Source organism: Poromitra crassiceps (assembly GCF_964638095.1).
Source record: "Poromitra crassiceps genome assembly, chromosome: 6".
Taxonomy (NCBI): Eukaryota; Metazoa; Chordata; class Actinopteri; order Beryciformes; family Melamphaidae; genus Poromitra; species Poromitra crassiceps.
Window position 1 is genome coordinate 10,687,029 of NC_139627.1, and position 18,555 is coordinate 10,705,583.

Sequence of the window (18,555 nt, forward strand, 5' to 3'; positions counted from 1 at the left end):
AGACGCGGGCGCCACGCTCCTGTGTGACGTTTCCACAGGGCAGCCCCGCCCCGTGGTGCCTGTCAGCTGGAGGCGTCCCGTGTTGGAGGCAGTGCACGGTCTGTCTCATCCAGGCAGGAAGCCGTCTGTGTGGTTTGGTCACGGTGAAGTTTGTGTGGCACGGGCTCAAGAAGGATGTGAGGGCCTGGGTGGACACATGCACGGCCTGCCAGCGCGCCAAGGTGCACCGTCATATCAAGGCCCCTCTGGAGCGGTTCGCAGGGCCCGAGAGGAGGTTTGACCATGTGAACGTTGACCTGGTGGGGCCCCTGCCCCCATCTCATGGTTTCACCTACCTCTTCACTATGGTGGACCGGACGACCCGCTGGCCAGAAGCTGTTCCTTTCTCCTCAACCACGTCTGCTGACTTGGCCCGGGCGTTTATTGGGAGGTGGGTTGTCCGTTTCGGCACCCCAGCTGACCTCTCCTCGGACCGCGGCCCGCAGTTCACTTCGGAGCTGTGGAACGCTGTGGCAGAGGGCTTTGGGGTTAAGCTCCACCGTACCACCACCTACCACCCTCAGGCCAATGGGTTGTGTGAGAGGTTCCACCCTTCGATGAAGGCCGCCCTTCGAGCCAGTCTGACGGACAGTAATTGGATGGACAGGCTCCCTTGGGTGATGCTTGGGCTCCGGACGGCCCCTAAGGAGGACCTCCAGTCATCCTCGGCCGAGCTGGTCTATGGGCAGCCGTTGCGGGTCCCCGGGGAGTTCATTCATACCCAACTCTACGACACCCTGGTCTGCTGCGGTACAACGGGCCTCCCAGCTGGACAGCGCCAGGGCATTCACGCCTGTCCCCACCACGCAGCATGGCGTTCCTGCATCCCAGGTGCCACCTGGCCTGCGGACAGCGGGGTATGTGTTCATCCGCCATGACGCTCATCGCGGTCCACTGCAGCCCCCTTATGACGGCCCGTTTCAGGTTCTGGAGCATGGGACAAAACATCTGGTAGTGGACATTGGTGGTAAGCCGGAGCACATCTCAGTGGATCGGGGTAAGCCTGCACACCTGGACTTGACTCGACCTGTGGACTTGGCCCAGCCCCCACGCCGAGGCCGGCCCCCGGTCCGGGTGCCTCCGCTTCCCTTGCCCCCTACCCCTTCCCCCATCGAGGTTCCCTCTGCCTCGTCTATACACCCCCCCCCACCACCATCAGGAGGGTACGGTTTCCCCTCCCATTGTTCCCCTGGACCCAGTACCTGTCTCCCGGAGCCGTTTCGGGCGGCTCATTAAACCTCCTCGCCGAACTGACTTTGTTTACTAGGGTGAATTCTGCTGGGAGGGCTTATGTGGTGGACACTATCTAGGGGAAATAATTCACCCCGGAACTGTGGGCGGGGTTTGTGGTGTTCCGGCCGCTGGCCGGCTATATTTTGGGGTTACACAGGAAATGAAACAGACATATGAAATGCTACAAGCTAAATACCTGTACCGATTTGCTTTGGTGATTAAAGTGAAGTAAATCAGGATCCTGCGTCTGTCTTCCCTCCTCCGGCACTACAATAACATATACAGTATCTTCCTGACTGAAACATATATCATAACATAACATATATCTTCCTGACTGAAACATATAACATATATCATAACATAACATATATCTTCCTGACTGAAACATATAACATAACATAACATAACATAACATATATCTTCCTGACTGAAACATATAACATATATCATAACATATATCTTCCTGACTGAAACATATAACATATATCATAACATATATCTTCCTGGCTGAAACATATAACATATATCATAACATAACATATATCTTCCTGACTGAAACATATAACATGTATCATAACATAACATATATCTTCCTGACTGAAACATATAACATATATCATAACATAACATATATCTTCCTGACTGAAACATATAACATATAACATAACATATATCTTCCTGACTGAAACATATAACATGTATCATAACATAACATATATCTTCCTGACTGAAACATATAACATGTATCATAACATAACATATATCTTCCTGACTGAAACATATAACATATATCATAACTTATACAACAGGTAGTTCCGGCCGAGCAATTTGATTGGACAAGAGGGATCTTACGAGTGCCTATATTTCACGATAATGCACTGGCGCTTCACTGTGTGTAGGGTAGGCTATATCACTCCGCTTCACAGCTGCTCTAATCAACAAAACAAACACCAGCCACGTTACATTGAACGTCATTCAAAGCGTAACCGAGAGCGCAAAGATGGATTTTTTTCCTAACATAACTTTTGACTTAAACTATGAATGCTCGTCAGAAGAGGACGAGGGGGAGCAACATTCTAATGCGGAAACCTCCAGGGGCCGGTTGCACCAACTGGTCTTAACTATGCCTGGTCGTAACTCCTACGTCAGTCTGAGTTAAGACCATGGACTTAACGCCTGTTGCACCAACACGGCTTACGTCTGGTCTTAACTATGCTGGTCGTAGCAATGCGCGTCCATGTGAATTGCCAGGGAATGCACCCTGATTGGATGATGTTGCAAAAAATGTGCATCGCGACCTGCTTGGAGCACTGTGCCACTACGCTCTCTCAGCCACTACTGTAAAACACCCTCCCTCCTCCCACCCTCCCTCTCTCCGGGGGAAAAATGGCAGCGATTGAGCCAGAAAGACAGTCTGAATGAAATTGAATGTAACGTTCCCAATTCTATGTATTACATTCTAAAAAATTAACGGCAACATTTTGGAAGGCTAAGCCACACAACTAGCTCGTTGTAATCTAACATCATGCTTCAAAAGATGGAGAACTGGCGGTGTTACGACGATCAGGGTAAGGACAAAACGGACTCCGCTGATAAGACACGGAGATCTCTGGCAGGTGCTACGCCTCCTCCTGACCAGGCGGGCTGATTAGGCTACATTTTCTGCAAAGGGAAAGCTGGGGGGACTATTTTTGTTGGCGGAGGAATAAATACAGAAATCATCTATTTTCTCAGCTTTTTGTCATTTTTTTTTAATCAGCTTTGTTTAATAGAACTGTTGTATAAAAGCAATATCACACTTGAGGTCGTGCATTGTTGGCTAATATTGGCACTGCTGTGATTATCTACGGCACTCGGCCTGCGGCCTCGTGCCTGCGACCGAATCACAGCAGTGCCAATATTAGGCAACAATGCACTCCCTCTCGTGTGATATTGCTTAAATAGATCTTCCTGACTGAAACATATAACATATATCATAACATAACATATATCTTCCTGACTGAAACATATAACATATATCATAACATAACATATATCTTCCTGACTGAAACATAGAACATATATCATAACATATTCCTGACTGAAACATATAACATAATCATAACATATATCTTCCTGACTGAAACATATAACATATATCATAACATATATCTTCCTGACTGAAACATATAACATATATCATAACATATATCTTCCTGACTGAAACATATAACATATCATAACATATATCTTCCTGACTGAAACATATAACATATATCATAACATATATCTTCCTGACTGAAACATATAACATACATCATAACATTAGCTTCCTGACTGAAACATATAACATAATCATAACATATATCTTCCTGACTGAAACATATAACATATATCATAACATTAGCTTCCTGACTGAAACATATAACATATATCATAACATATATCTTCCTGACTGAAACAGAAACATATAACATATAAGAAGAAGTTGTAATTAGGCTGTCTGAAACCAGTTTTATACATAAGTTCACTGAATTTGCAACCTTTCCAGGTACCTGGTTATGGATAATTTTCGAGGAAGCATACCATGGTACCTTTGTTTGGTTAGGATATCCCATGATACCTTGCGACCCTTACAATCGACGAAGAAGAACGAAGCAAGCCCGAGCCTTTGCGCGAGCGAGCCCCTAATGGCGACGCCCACAAAGCCGACCACATTAGAAAAAAGTGAAACAACGTTGGCTAAATAACAAATATCTGTCGCTTTCTTTTCATTTTTATTCTAGGATAGTCAATAACGTCAACCTTTACTTAATTTCAGTGCAGTCAGATGTTTGTACAGTGTCACAATAGTAGGAACTTGGGAAGCATCTTACCTGATGGTGTTGTGGACAGCAGCCGGCTAGTTAGGTTGCTAGCTAACATTAACGTTCGTATAGAAAACCTGCTCAGCGTGTCCCAAAGCAGGACTACACTGTACAGCCAGGAGGATAGCAGCGTGGCCGACCTTCAAGGGTAAGTGAAGTTCGTTTTAACCGTGCTGAATTAAAGTAAAGACAAGTTGTCATTGCTTAAAGGAGAATTTCGTTTTTTTTTAACCTGGAGCCATTTCCTGGCATTAATTATGATTTGGCCACTCACCTAGCGATGTCTGCAGCGTTTCTGGGCGTCCTAGCGTTGTTTTGAGATCAATATCGTCCAAGTCAGTCGTAAAATGGAGTTGATTTGGGGCCAAGTGGTAGCCTGTATTTCCTGCATCTAAATAGCTATTTTTCTTCCCGTTTTCGCCACATATCGCCGTAATCTGATCCGTCAACATCCAGCCGAGTGTTATTTCACCCCAGGCTGTTTCCTGGAGTGCACAGGGATCAAATTACCTCAAACGTGATCTAGGTCACCAAGTCTCGTGAAGTCCCGCGATACTTTCCTGTCGACTGGCCAAATACAGGCAGGACGCTTTGCGGTCGTGGTTTTAGCGTAACCTATGTGGGGTTTGGCGTAACCTATGTGGGATTCGAAATAACGAAGGTTATGCCAAACCTATATGCCGTACCGGGTTGCCGTCTCTCCGGCCGTCAACTGTCTCTCCAGCTCGTCACCAAACTATACTTGGTTGTCACCTAGTCTTTCCTAAGTGTCACTGGCCAGAGGCAAGCCAGAATTCTATATTATATATTATAACATATATCATAACATAACATAATCTTCCTGACTGAAACATGTATCATAACATAGGCTATATCTTCCTGACTGAAACATATAACATATATCATAACATAACATATATCTTCCTGACTGAAACATATAACATATATCATAACATAACATAATTTTCCTGACTGAAACATATATCATAACATATATATTCCTGACTGAAACATATATCATAACATATATCTTCCAAATGTGGCTCCGCCGCACCCACAGAATAGGTGCTTAATTAACATGACTCAGTTCAATGTCATTGACCACAAGAAACTAGAAGAAACGATACGAGGCCTTAAATCCTCATCGTGTTGCCTAGACACCCTGCCAACAAGCTTTCTAAAAAATGTCTACAGTTGCCTGGCGACCGACATACTGAAGATAATTAATACCTCTCTTCTTACAGGCATTTTCCCAAAATCTCTAAAAACTGCAGTTGTTAAGCCCTTGCTAAAGAAGCGTAGCCTCGACCCCTCTATAATCAGCAATTACAGACCAATATCAAATCTTCCCTTTATTAGCAAAATACTCGAAAAAACTGTCTACCAACAACTCAATACCTTTCTATCCTCCAATGACCTCCTAGATCCTTTCCAATCAGGCTTCCGACCCCATCATAGCACCGAAACTGCGCTTATCAGAGTTATAAATGACATCCGAATGAACACTGATTCAGGTAAAATCTCAATCTTAGTGTTACTAGACCTCAGCGCTGCCTTTGATACGGTTGACCACGAAATTCTATTGGACAGACTGGAAAACTGGGTCGGGCTTTCCGGCACGGTCCTAGAGTGGTTCAGATCTTATCTGCAAGACAGGAACTACTTTGTCTCCATTGGCAACTACACATCTGACCAAACCAAAATGACATGTGGGGTACCCCAAGGATCAATTTTAGGTCCTGTCCTGTTTAACCTTTATATGCTCTCTCTGGGCCTAATTATGCAAAAAAACAAAATAGCTTATCATAGCTATGCAGATGACACCCAACTCTACATAGCCCTCTCATCGGATGACTATGCCCCCATAGAGTCACTGTGTCAGTGCCTTGCGCAAATTAATGATTGGATGTGCCAGAATTTTCTCCAACTTAATAAAGACAAAACAGAGATAATTGTCTTCGGCAAAAAAGAAGATAGGCTCAAAGTTACTGCTCACCTCGAATCCCTATCTCTGAAGCCAAAGGACCAGGTAAAAAATCTTGGCATTATTATTGACTCTGATCTAAATTTCAACTCTCACATCAAGCTTATAAGAAAATCTGCCTTCTATCATTTAAAAAATATAGCAAGGATTAGAGGCTAGGGGCTCTATTCTCCCACAGGCCATCGGCGCTATTACGGGCCTTAACCGCAAAAAAACGTGCCTTGCGCCTGTTTCGGCAAGATAGCAATAGGCTTTAGGCTGCCAAATGCGCTTTAGGCCGAATGGGCGTGGCGCAGTCCCAAAGTGGGCGTGTCGGCGCTAAATACCAGCCTAGTCATATCTTGGGAGCTGGCCTACATTTAGCGCTTTGCGCTTTTCAAAAGCAGGCCTATTCTTTGCCTTCACTGCTTCTTCTCTGTCACCCTTCTTTCTCTCTCTCTCTGAGTTCCCAGCATGCATTGTGTTTCTTCATTTCGCTACTAAATAGCCACCAAATGAGCCAAAATAGATATAAAAGGTAGTTCTAAATTAATGTGTAATGGTAACACAGCCTGCCATTGTCAACATTTCAATATTGGACCAAATAAAACCTCGAAATGAAAACACCACCCTATGTGAAACATATATGTCCTCCTGGGCATATATATACCCCTTGTCGAGTTAACGTGATTTAGAGAAGTAACAGCGGAACGTGCTTCGGAACGCGCTTCTAATGGCATCTGCTATACTGTGATGTCCGTCCAATAACTTGGCCCTATTTCACATTTAGTTTTACAATAAAAACACATTTATGCAATGACTTGACATAATGTAGGGTATATTTATGTGCATCATCCTTCCTGCAGCAGGCGAGAGAAAATGATATCTTTCTGGACAAACTTTCACCAATCTAATAGGCTATATTTTTCTAGCTGATGCATAGAACATTATTTTCACTTTGATCTTGCTATAGTGTAGCGTATTTACATGCTTGCAGTATTGAAACTGCAGTTAGATTGGTTTGAGAAGCATAATAATATGGAATAATAGCCTATAATGCAGACAGACAGGCTGGATGAAGGGAGGGGGGGGGGGGTGGGGGGGGGGCAGAGCGTTTGGCTTTCGTCTGGTTTTGCGGGATCACTGGAATTGGAGCTAAAAAGGCAAGCGTGCAATTCGTTTATTGCACTTATCCAATGAGCATGACGGTGCATAATTTTACGCCTAAAAGGCGTGGTTGTAATGCTTTGGGCTGCATCTAGCGCCAGCACGACGATATCAAGTGCGCCTTTCCACGCCCACTGCTTTGATCTGCGCCTGCCGCTCGGCCTAGAAACTGCGCCGATGCAACGATAGGGGCCATAGGCCCCTATCGTTGCATGCACCAGACGAAACCCAAGCCTCTGATCCCCCCCCCCCCCCACCTCCCTTCATCCCGTCTGTCTCCATATATCGGCTATTATTCCATATTATGATGCTTCTCAAACCAATCTAACTGCAGTTTAAATACTGCAAGCATGTAAATACGCTACACTATAGCAATATCAAAGTGAAAATAATGTTCTATGCATCAGCTAGAAAAATATAGCCTATTAGATTGGTGAAAGTTTGTCCAGAAAGATATCATTTTCTCTCGCCTGCTGCAGGAAGGATGATGCACATAAATATAGCCTACATTATGTCAAGTCATTGCATAAATGTGTTTTTATTGTAAAACTAAATGTGAAATAGGGCCAGGTTATTGGAGGGACATCACAGTATAGCAGATGCCATTAGAAGCGCGTTCCGAAGCGCGTTCCGCTGTTACTTCTCTAAATCACGTTAACTCGACAAGGGGTATATATAGGCCCAGGAGGACATATATGTTTCACATAGGGTGGTGTTTTCATTTTGATGTTTTATTTGGTCCAATATTGAAATGTTGACAATGGCAGGCTGTGTTACCATTACACATTAATTTAGAACTACCTTTTATATCTATTTTGGCTCATTTGGTTGCTATTTAGTAGCGAAATGAAGAAACACAATGCATGCTGGGAACTCAGAGAGAGAGAGAGAGAAGGGTGACAGAGAAGAAGCAGTGAAGGCAAAGAATAGGCCTGCTTTTGAAAAGCGCAAAGCGCTAAATGTAGGCCAGCTCCCAAGATATGACTAGGCTGGTATTTAGCGCCGACACGCCCACTTTGGGACTGCGCCACGCCCATTCGGCCTAAAGCGCATTTGGCAGCCTAAAGCCTATTGCTATCTTGCCGAAACAGGCGCAAGGCACGTTTTTTTGCGGTTAAGGCCCGTAATAGCGCCGATGGCCTGTGGGAGAATAGAGCCCACAGGGCTCTATTCCCACAGGGCTCTATTCTCCACAGGGCTCTATTCTCCCACAGGCCATCGGCGCTATTACGGGCCTTAACCGCAAAAAAACGTGCCTTGCGCCTGTTTCGGCAAGATAGCAATAGGCTTTAGGCTGCCAAATGCGCTTTAGGCCGAATGGGCGTGGCGCAGTCCCAAAGTGGGCGTGTCGGCGCTAAATACCAGCCTAGTCATATCTTGGGAGCTGGCCTACATTTAGCGCTTTGCGCTTTTCAAAAGCAGGCCTATTCTTTGCCTTCACTGCTTCTTCTCTGTCACCCTTCTCTCTCTCTCTCTCTGAGTTCCCAGCATGCATTGTGTTTCTTCATTTCGCTACTAAATAGCCACCAAATGAGCCAAAATAGATATAAAAGGTAGTTCTAAATTAATGTGTAATGGTAACACAGCCTGCCATTGTCAACATTTCAATATTGGACCAAATAAAACCTCGAAATGAAAACACCACCCTATGTGAAACATATATGTCCTCCTGGGCATATATATACCCCTTGTCGAGTTAACGTGATTTAGAGAAGTAACAGCGGAATGCGCTTCGGAACGCGCTTCTAATGGCATCTGCTATACTGTGATGTCCGTCCATTTAGTTTTACAATAAAAACACATTTATGCAATGACTTGACATAATGTAGGGTATATTTATGTGCATCATCCTTCCTGCAGCAGGCGAGAGAAAATGATATCTTTCTGGACAAACTTTCACCAATCTAATAGGCTATATTTTTCTAGCTGATGCATAGAACATTATTTTCACTTTGATCTTGCTATAGTGTAGCGTATTTACATGCTTGCAGTATTGAAACTGCAGTTAGATTGGTTTGAGAAGCATAATAATATGGAATAATAGCCTATAATGCAGACAGACAGGCTGGATGAAGGGAGGGGGGGGGGGGGGGGGGCAGAGCGTTTGGCTTTCGTCTGGTTTTGCGGGATCACTGGAATTGGAGCTAAAAAGGCAAGCGTGCGATTCGTTTATTGCACTTATCCAATGAGCATGACGGTGCATAATTTTACGCCTAAAAGGCGTGGTTGTAATGCTTTGGGCTGCATCTAGCGCCAGCACGACGATATCAAGTGCGCCTTTCCACGCCCACTGCTTTGATCTGCGCCTGCCGCTCGGCCTAGAAACTGCGCCGATGCAACGATAGGGGCCTATATGTCCAAACAAGATCTTGAAAAACTAATTCATGCTTTCATTTCTAGCAGGCTAGACTACTGCAACAGTCTTTTCAATGGTCTTCCCAAAAAAGCTGTTAAACAACTTCAGCTCATTCAGAATGCGGCTGCTAGAGTTCTAACAAGAACCAAGAAAGCTGAACACGTTACACCAGTTCTCAAATCCCTGCATTGGCTGCCAGTAAATCTTAGAATAGACTTTAAAATTCTGCTAATAGTTTACAAATCTCTCAACGGGTCAGGCCCACACTACATCTCTGAAATGCTTCTACACTATGAACCATCCAGATCCCTGAGATCTTCAGGCACTGGTCTACTAATTGTCCCAAGGACCAAATCAAAACATGGTGAAGCCGCGTTCTCCCACTATGCCTCTCATAACTGGAACAAACTCCCTGAACACATTAGATCTGCCCCTACTCTGCCTATTTTTAAATCCAAGCTAAAGACCTTTATGTTTACTCTTGCTTTTAACTGCTACTAAACTACTGCCTCTCTCGGCCTGTAATTTTTTTTTAAAAAAATTCCTGTACATTTCCAACAAATGGACTGTACATGTAATAATAATACTGAAGAGTGCCTTGTAACTTATTTAAAACAGAAATAATGTTTCATGTTTGTTAATTTGAGTATATATTTTAACTAAAACTGTCGGCTGTGTTTTTTATGTGTTTTTTATATGTGCATTGCTTTGCTGCTTGTTTTTTCGATTTTTTTTTTTTTTTGTAAAGCACCTTGAATTGCCTTTGTGTATGAAAGGTGCTATATAAATAAAATTTGACTTGACTTGACTTGACTTGACTGAAACATATAACTATACCATAACATAACATAATCCTCCTGACTGAAACATATATCATAACATATATATTCCTGACTGAAACATATAACATACATGTATATCATAACATAACATAACGTAAGTAACCACCCCAACGACAATGCCCTTACTGGCCACTAGGGATGTCAACAGTTACAACATTTTCTAAACGTGTACACGGGACCTTTTGGCAGTGTGTAACCATTTGTGTAACCAGTTAACCTGGTGTTCTTTTTTCATTCTTTTTTAAGCATTTGCGCTATATAATCGCTAGAGGGCACTGTCGCCATTCAAATACCTCCCAAACCCATAGACAGCAGCGATGTTCTCTGTGTGTCTGTTCCCTCTTGGTTGAACTCGTTGTCTGGTCCAGAGAGGAAGTAGCAGCAACATTTGCTGTCATTACAGTTGCAGGCCCTAGCCTTCACCATCATGGTTAAAAAAATATCGCTTGTGGGTACTTCTGGAACGATGTTGTGAGTTTTCGAGTCACAAAATTGTCCCTCGTTGATTTCCCCGCGAGGTCTCACCCGCTTTACTAACGTTACATTGTGACCGCCGCGTCAAATGGGCCATGCGTCCATTACGTGCAATGTGACTGCACTAAATAGTGTAACGTTAACGTTATCATCTGTAGCTTACAGGCAGCATTATCACCTCTAAACAGTTCATTTTTGATGAGAAATGAATGATTGCGAGTCCAAAACACAGTAAAGTCATTGTCAAAACTTGATTTAAAAACGTTAATTAAAAGGACAAAAAAAAAGACGGGTAGTCGGTTATTGATTTTTCTAATATGATTTACTATCCGGTTTAGGGCTGGGTCGGTTTGAAAATTTTAAAACCGGTTCGATATTGCCGTCTAAACCGGATCGACCCGGTATACCGATTTCTTTTGTAATTAATTTTTTTTTTTTTTTTTAAGCAGGGCTCCCGAGTGTGGCCCATAACTGTCTGTAGTGCAACTTCAGCCCACCTGATAGCGATAATACACCTCTTAGCTAGTATAGACCCTTCTCACGGGGGCCATTTTGTGCCGAAAAGGCAGGTTAAACACAGGTGCAAGCAAAACACTAATGAGGGTTTCCAACTTCCATGATTGGAATTTGGAAACCCTCATTAGTGTTCTGCTTGCACCTGTGTTTGCCCTGCCTTTTCGGCACAAAATGGCCCCCGTGAGAAGGGTCTATTGTCAACCAGCAATGATACTGAATAAAAAGAAGCAGGACACCTGTGTAACAAACACACCCTGTATTTATTTCTCATAACTATTCAGCTCAACTTTTCTTCTAAACATCAAAATAATAAATTAAATAAGACTTCTGCCTATAGTGCAACTTGAGAAAGGGCTAATAAAAACACAAGCAGTGCAATCAGAATGGATTGGCTTACAGCTGAGCTGCCTTATAAACTTCAAAACTCACAAATTCACACAATATAGGGCCTAGGCATGGGTCGGTTTGAACATTTTGAAACCGGTTCAATATTCCCCAAAAAAACGTCTCAAAGCGGCTGCAGTTGGTGGCGATAATGCACCTCTAAGCTGGTATGCTGCCAACCAGCACGAACACTGAATACAAATAAGCAGAACCTTTTTATTTCTCATAACTATTCAGCTTAACCTTTCTTCAAACATCAACATAATAAACAAAATAAGACTTTTGCCTACTAGTGCAACTTGAGAAGAGGCTAATACGAACAATAGTGCAATCAGAATGGACTGGCAAAAAAAAAAAAAAAAAGGGTTTTCGGTTTGCACGTGATCAAACCGGTTTGGGCTCGTACACCGAACCGAACCGGTAAAACCGGAAATCGACCCATGCCTAATCCGGTTACACGTGTACACTAGGGTTTATCCCGAAAATGAGGCATAGCAGGAAACGGGAAATGAAGAAAAATCCCGGGAAATCCCGGGAAATCGCCCTTTTTATTTTTATTTAATTATTTTTTTTAATAAATCTATGGGTTGCTAATTTGATGCTGTAGTGTCTTATTTGCTGATATCAATAATTATTCTCATTCTTATTATAGGATTAAAGAAAAAGAATGAATTTAAGTTAAAGGCCCATTCCGTCGGTTCTGGCGAGAAATAAATGTGCACAAAGTTTTTTTTAACTGGCAATGAGTGAATGCGCCTTGGCGTAACTTAAAAATCGCAACCAGGGGCGTTTCTCCCCGACCAGCCGTTCAGAAGATAACATGGAAATACCGCATCTTCGGAGGGGTGAAAATTTCCCGCCACAGCTAGAGGATGTGACGTATGTGCGTTCACGAGCCTGCCTCTTGTCCTCATGGCCTCATGGCAGGAAATGGCTAACGTTACGTTCGTCGCTAGCTGCTAGCAAAAGGAAACAACAACACAGACTCCAGAAAAAGTCCACACTAAATAAATAAATAAATATTTATCTAATGAAGCCCGTCTGGCCAGACAGCAGCAATGTGACCGACATTGGGGGGAACTAGAGTCAGGACTGTGTTTTCGGTTCATGAAGGGAACTTGCTGCTTGTAGCTACTGTAATGTGGTTTTGACCAGATAACGTTAGCTGCTTGCTAATGGATTTTCAAGATTCAAGATTTTTATTGTCACTCCGTAGTATCTGACCACCTGGTCAGAAACTCTGCTAACATTACCGTCTTGTGTGAAGTAATGCAACCCTAACGTTACTACCGTTATGCTTATGGTCATGGAACATTATTGTTTGACTGCAGTTGCGGTGGTGAGTCTGCCTATTATAACCATAACGTTAGCTTGATGCTATACGCGGCTCACTAATAGATTGAGCTATATTTATAGAGATTACCATCAGCCCCACTAATAACGTTACTGTCTTGTGTTGATAATGAATCTAACAGTCGGAAATATGCCTAACGTTAGCCTACTGTCTGTTATGCTTACGGTACATTGTTTGACTGTTCAGTTTGGTCAACTATTAGGGAGGGGCGGGAGGCAGAAATCCTCCACTTCCCACAATGCACTGGGCTCGTGGTTTTCTAATAAGTCCACACCCAGCCCGCAGGCCCATGGGGGCGCTTGGCTAAAACATTATTCACGCAATGTTGCTGTGTTGGAATCCTCATTCTCTCTCCCACCCTTTTTGGACTTTTAGCCATATTTAGAGGAATATTTAATTTTAAATTAACATTAGGATTATACTGTTGTGATGTCATTATTCAGTGTCTTCTCCTCTTCTCTGCAGCATTACTCAATTTACCCTCAGGAATCAGGGACAGTGATAGCCTACCTGCTATTCCTCCCATATATCCAGGGCCGGATTAATAGTACCATGGGCCCCCGGGGCTATTCATTTTCTAAGCTATTCATTTAGCCTTTTAGTCATAAAGATTATATCTTCCAGACTGAAATGTTATAACAGAAGTGGAGTATTGGCCAGAATTCCATGAACATTTGGACACTTATTCAGCGGGTATTTTGCATGTTGCGTTCAGGTGCACTGTAAACAAAACATTTTTTATTTATTTTTTTACATCTCTTGCCACCAGGGGGTGCTGCATCGCCCACCGCACCGTGCTTCCAGCGCCGTTGACGGCTAGCCTAGGTAGCTAGCATTAGCATAGGGCTCCATTAGCTGGGACCTGCGAGTTTGCAGTAGTAATTTAAAAGAGGACTATCAACGTTCTTTTCTAGCCAAGGAGACAGCTCAGAGTCGGAAAAGACTGAGGGAAGACGGCTTGCAATAAAAATCTACAGCTCTATGTCGATAGCTGCAATGTACATATTTTAAAAGGCTTAATTTTACCTGTCTTGTTGTCTTCTCACCATCATCGCTGGCCAGCCTCCCCTCGCTGTCTACATTTTCACTTTCCAGGACTTGGCATATATCATCAATTTCAATTTGTGAATTATAAAGTTATATATATATAGATTTTTTTTTTTACATCACTTACCACAGCAAGTCAAGGATTTGAAATCATTCAAATATGTTTTCATTCAGATGTTCAATCAATAAGTAACACAATGACAGAATGTGGCTATTTTGGTCATGGGTTTCATACACTTTCTGTAATAAAACATCTAAAGCAAAAATCGTATCAGATGTGGTGCTCTGGGACATAATCTTATCAAATGAGGGTCAGTGGTCTAATTTGGCACAGTTTAGGGGTCCTTGACATGAAAATCTTGAGAACCATATACTGTCTTAGAAAATGCAGTAGGATTTCTATGACAAACTGATCTGTGATTTCTACTGGCATAAATTAAGACATTTTATAGGTTGGTGTGAAAATCAACAGCTCTGCATCCCATGTGTTTATACTTTGTTTTTACAACAGTAAAAAGTTCACGTTTCTTTGGTTAACACAGTAGTATTGATGCAGGTGCAGAAATAATAGATGCCAGCAATAACTGCTCAAAGACCTCAAATAATCTACTGCATCTAATGTAAATATCAACCTATTCGCTAGAGCTTTTACAACCCCATACCGGCATGACTGATTAAAGTGGCAAATAACCAAAGCAACATATATTTGAAATTTTAATACAGGTTCTGACAATATATAAACACTATGTAAAATATAATAATAAGATGTAGCCTACAGAAAATGAAAATATATGTCTAGCAAATTCTAAGATTTCAAAAATGTTCTTCTATGTCATGGATTGTTTGCTGGAAGCCACGGTATTGTTTATCAGGTGAAGGGTACATGGATCGCCTGCACAACACGCTGGCAAAACAATACGACGATGCCTCCCTCTCTCGCGGTGCCATGGCACGAGTCCGATACCTCACGAGTCCGACACCTCACGAGTCCGAAAAAAGAGGCTAACTTCCCCCAGACCCTAACCCAAAACCTAACCTCTCCCACCCCCACGCCTAAACCTAACCTCCCCCAGACCCTAACCCAAAACCTAACCTCTCCCACCCCCACGCCTAAACCTAACCTCCCCCAGACCCTAACCCAAAACCACGAGGTGTCGGACTCGTGAGGTATCGGACTCGTGAGGTATCGGACTAGGGGGCAGTCCCCTCTCTGGCACTGTGGAACCCACTGGAGGAAATGTCGATAGGCTATCAGGCGACACTGTCAGCAAAAAAACAAAAACAAACAAACAAAAAACAGTATTAGAACGGCAAGACTATTTTCAGTGTATCGTTTGACTTACATACAAATGTTCTGCTAAATATTATTATGCAAAAAACGATTGGTTATCATCATACCATCATACATAGCTATCAGGACTAACTTTACACAGACACCAAAACAGTATAGTAACGTATTGTTACACGTATCGTTGTATCGCTATGAGAAACATAATCACATAATTATTAAATTTTTTCCCAGATGCTACTATTCTAAGACCAAAACAGTATAGTAATGTATTACACGTTCTGCTATTACAGTACTTACTCGATGCTGCTGGCCTTTGCTGTCTCTTCTAGTTTATTTTCCGTCTCCTCACAAAAGTTTCTCAAACCCAACCATCCATGGTCCAAAACTTTGATGCCACTTTACACATCCCTATCCTTCCTCGGCATATTCTGCGACTTCTTCAAGAAGAAATTGACCTCTCGCTGTAGCCGAGCGATCCATCGGAGCACATTTGCGGCAGCGGCACGATGCAGAATTTCTCCCCGCACGGGGAGCCCCGGGGCCGGCCTCTGGTTCATCTCCGGTGGCCTGTTCAACTGCCTCTCCTTCCATACGGCGCAATTCCTCTGCACTGTAGTCTGGCTCATATGGCGTTAAGTAGCCCTGAATGTCAGAGTTTATTAGCACACTTTGAAAATCGTCTTCATCCATATCAAACTCTTCGATTTCATCCGGAATATTTCCTTCAGCCATGGTTTAGTCGTAGTAGCTTTGCTTTAGCAGCTAAGGTAGCTAAGTTAGCTTGCAGGCTATGGGGGGGGGGGGGGGGGCAGAAAAGATGGCTGACGGAGTGTTTTGATTTTGGAGCTGTGGAGGCGCGTGGAGTCCCCCTAGAGGCGCGCACACACACAAAAGAGTTGTAGTTTTAATCTACAGCTCTTCCGCATGAGTGGTACACCGCTCTGACGCGGTCGTGGCGTAAAGCGCGTCAGAGCGGTGTACTAAAAATGTGAATGATAAGGGAGTACAGCCAAGAGGGTTTACTGAGGGGAGGTAAAGGCTGCCCATCTACTCATACTACTGACATTGTAAGGATACACATCTGGTTGAAAACCGGTAAAGCCATCCTTTAAAGACAAAACTTAGTCCACTGTGTGGATCAACATTGATTTTAGATTACTTTGGCTTAGGCTTAGTTCACACAGAGAACCTACGCCTTGCCTTGCCTCAACCCACGCCTACGCCTGCAGACCTTGAGCTGGGCGTGAACCTATTACACGCTTTTGCGATCACACTGGACGCCTATTGCACGCTGAACCTGAGCCCAGTCACAAGTGCCTCTCCTCTCTCCCGACTGTATTTTTTCACGTGTGGTCCCGAATTATCATGGGTAGGGTAGGTAAAATAAATCTGATATATGAATAATTATTTTATTTGCGTGTCATGCCACATTGTGGCCATCCAACATGGGATTATATGACACAGTTACACAAAATATATACATTTTCTTTTTCTTATTTTATCTATACATTTCATTCCTCCTCATCAACCAAGCCTTTTCTAAGAAAGTGGCAAATGCAAAAGTTTCATATTGGAAGAGCCGTATGAATTTTTCAGAGTCTTCCAACCACACAAATTCATTTTCTTTGTCTACCTTATTAAAAAAAACTCTGCCTGATAGTATTATAGAAGGGACAATAGAATACAAAGTGCGTTTTGTTTTCAACTTCCTCAAGTTCACACAGACTGCACAGTCTATCCTCCTCAGCAGTGCCCACAAATCGGCCTGTCTCAATATGAAGGCCAAGTATGCCAGCTCTGATTTGAGCACATAGAGAGCGCTTTTTCTTAGACAGATTACACAAAACATAATTCTCCGTGCCGTACACATGCTTTATTTCACAGAAGGTGCGGAGTTTTGGTTTGTAACATATATCTGATGCCCATTTATCCTTTACTTTCTGAAAAATAATGTCTTTCACTACACTAATAACTATGAGTTGCTTTCTGTGAAAAACATCTTCCAACCCAGCTCTTAGAAGGACATCATGCATGTCCCTAGCCCATGCTCCGTTTACCATCATATCCCACTCAAAGACCTTTCTAGAGATTCTGTTGGTATTCAGACCCAGTATCCTATTCCAAAGTCGCATCATACACATACTCCAACGTACCTCATTAGGCTCCCACCCCATATCACCCGTGACAGCCAGGATTGGTACAAACTTATGTACGCCCAAAAAGTATCGTATGGCTCTGTTGTGAACAGCCTCACTTTTGTATCGTATGGCTCTGTTGTGAACAGCCTCACTTTTGGCAAATTTGATATATTTAATGTTCTATTGATGCTGGATATGTATAACCAGGTCTGACTATAGTCGGACATTTTAGAGAGGTGATCTTGCAAGAATATGTGCTGGCACAACATTGTCCATCTTGCTTCTTCGGTCGCTATTCTCTCTCATGAAGATTTGTTTGCAGACGGGGAGAAAGCCCCATGTGATAGCCACCCGTCAATCTCTCTCTCTCTCTCTCTGCTCAACACTTTTGTAGTAACTCACGCCTAAACGATAAAATCGGCAAGGCACAGGCGAGGCGTGGGTACACGCAGGGTTCACGCTCAGGCGGCCCGGTGTACACAGCCTCGTTGACTAAAACGGATGCCTATTTAAAAGCGTGGGTAAAGGCAAGGCATAGGCAAGGCTTGGGTCGCCGGTGTGAACCCAGCCTTTGGCTGGTTTCACACCGACGACCCACGCCTTGCCTTGCCTCAACCCACGCCTACGCCGAGCTGGGCGTGAACCTGTTACACGCTTTTGCGATCACACCGCACGCCTTTTGCACGCCGAACCTGGAGCCGAGTCACAAGCGCCTCTCCTCTCTCCCGACTGTATTTTTTCACGTGTTGTCCAGAATTGTCATGGGTAGCCTCTAGGTAAAATAAATCTGATATATTTAATGTTCTATTGATGCTGGATATGTATAACCAGGTCTGACTATAGTCGGACATTTTAGAGAGGTGATCTTGCAAGAATATGTGCTGGCACAACAACATTGTCCATCT